Source organism: Nematolebias whitei, chromosome 18, assembly GCF_014905685.2.
Source record: "Nematolebias whitei isolate Nwh7 chromosome 18, NemWhi1, whole genome shotgun sequence".
Taxonomy (NCBI): domain Eukaryota; kingdom Metazoa; phylum Chordata; class Actinopteri; order Cyprinodontiformes; family Rivulidae; genus Nematolebias; species Nematolebias whitei.
In genome coordinates, this window is record NC_056515.1 from 41,199,832 (window position 1) to 41,202,253 (window position 2,422).

Genomic DNA, 2,422 nt, shown 5'->3' on the forward strand with positions numbered 1-2,422 from the left:
ATAAAGTATGAACATAAAGTATGAACATAAAGTATGAACATAAAGTACGAACATGTTCAGCATCAGTACTTGGTTGTGGCTCCTTGTGTCTGGATCTCTGCATCAATGCATCGTGGCACGGAGTGGATCAGTCTGTGTCTCTGCTCAGGATCTGAGTCCAGGTTGTTCTGATCGTGGCCTTCAGCTCTTCTCAATTGTTGGACCTTGTGTATCACATCTTCCTCTTCACAATACTCCATAGATCTTCTATGGGGTTAAGGTCAGGTGAGTTTGCTGGACAGTTAAGAACTGGGATACCATGGTCCTTAAACCAGGTACTGGTATCTTTGGCGCTGTGTGCAGGGGCCAAGTCCTGTTGGAAAATGAAATCTGCATCTCCATAAAGTTGGTCAGCAGCAGGAAGCAGGAAGTCTCTAAAACTTCCTGGTAAATGCTGCGTAGACTTTGGACCTCAGAAACCCAGTGGAGCAACACCAGCAGATGACATGGCCCCAAACCATCACTGACTGATTCTGTGCCTCTCCTCTTCCTCCAGACTCTGGGACCTCGATTCCAAAGGAAATACAACATGTACTTTCATCAGAGAACAGAACTTTGGACCGCTCAGCAGCAGTCCCTGGTCAGACACTTCTGACACTGTCTCTTGTTCAAGTGTGGCTTGACACAAGGAATGTGACAGCTGAAACCCATGTCTTGCATACGTCTGAGCGTGGTGGTTCTTGAAGGACTGACTCCAGCTGCAGTCCACTCTCTGTGAATCTCCCCCACATTTTGGAATGGGTTTTGTTTCACCATCCTCTCCAGGTGCAGTTATCCCTGTTGCTTGTGCATGTTTTTCTACCAAATCTTCTCCTTCCCTTCACCTCTCTATTAACGTGCTTGGACACAGAGCTCTATGAACAGCCAGCCTCTTTAGCAATGACCTTTTGTGTGTTGCCCTCCTTGTGCAAGTAGGTCATCTTTTGGACAACTGTCAGTCAGCAGTCTTCCCCATGATTGTGCAGCTACAGAACCAGACTGAGACCATTTAAAGGTCTTTGCAGGTGTTTGGAGTTAATCAGCTGATCAGAGTGGCACCAGGTGTCTTCAATATTGAACCTGTTCACAATATTCTCATTTTCTGAGAGACTCAATTTGTGGTCAGTTATAATCATGAACATTAAAAGAAATAAACATTTGAAATATATCAGTCTGTGAGTAATGAATGAATAGAATCTACAAGTTTCACTTTTTGAATGGATTTAGTGAAATAAATCAACTTTTTCATGATGGTCTCATTTAATGAGCAGCTCCTGTATAAAACGCTTCATCATTGATTGAATCACATTAAACACGTTTCTGTTTCCTCTCATCGATTCTTTCATTTCAATCCTTAAATAAAACTCAACTCTCAGTGAGTGAAAACAAAGCTCAACTTTATCTTTCTATCGTTCTCTCTCCCCCTCTTTATCTTTCTCTCCCTCTTTCTCCCCCTCTTTCTCCCCCTCTTTATCTTTCTATCGTTCTCTCTCCCCCTCTTTCTCTCTCCCTCCCTCTTTATCTCTCCCCCCCTCTTTCTCTCTCTCCCCCTCTCCCTCTTTCTTTGCTGCCACGAGTTTCCGTTCAGCTCTGAGGAAAGTTGCCAAATAAAAGATGCAGCAGGAGTTTGTCCAGAGGAAAAGATTTCTCTCCTACAGAAACTTACATTGAGTCAGGAAGTCCTCTGAAGAGTGGACTCTTGTGGACTCTGGTGGACTCTTGTGGACTCTGGTGGACTCTTGTGGACTCTGGGCTCCAGTTTTCCAGCTCGGTTGTTGCTCGACTCTCTTCACCTCCACGTTGTCTCCTCCACGCAACAATGAATGGCTCCGTCCTCCTCCTCCTCCTCCACACAGACTCAGCACTGGTGGGCGTGACAGCCCCACCTCCACCATTCGCCCCGCCCCATATCCGCCCACCCACTCGGCCCCGCCCCCTCAGGCTGGACTCAGGAATCGGTCAGACAGGAAATATTCAGATTTTTTTCATTCAAGCTTCATTTCTACAGTTGGTCTCATTGATCCTGGAGGACTCGTTTAAAGAGAGACCTGATTTAAACAAAGAACACACATGAGATACAGACAACAATAAACAGCTGTAAAAAGCATATAAAATAAAAAAATCAAAGTAGTGATCTAAAAAAGTTCAATCTGGTCCTCTGGACATTCAAATCAACAAAAAAATGTAGAAACGTTTCGTCTCTCATCCTGAGGACTTCCTCAGTCTGAGGTGCTGTATTCAGCTCAGTCTCTTAAATAGCACCTTCTCAGAGTGGATCAACCAGTTTGCTGCTGACAACCAGAACCAGCTGATCACATGCTCAAGAAGGACCATCAGCCTAACAATGGATCATTAGCACCTGATGGCTGTTTACTGTTCACAGAGGGCTGAGTGATACTAGCAA

General features: G+C 44.9%; 1 protein-coding gene across 1 annotated transcript in view; it reads right to left on the reverse strand.

Moving 5' to 3' along the window:
* Positions 1–1,722, reverse strand: part of lhfpl2a (LHFPL tetraspan subfamily member 2a) — a 40,963-nt gene extending 39,241 nt beyond the window's left edge. The window contains exon 1 of the mRNA XM_037691803.1: positions 1,685–1,722. The gene's annotated coding sequence lies outside the window, so the exon portion shown is untranslated. The remainder of the gene's footprint in view (positions 1–1,684) is intronic.
* Positions 1,723–2,422: the final 700 nt, after the last annotated feature.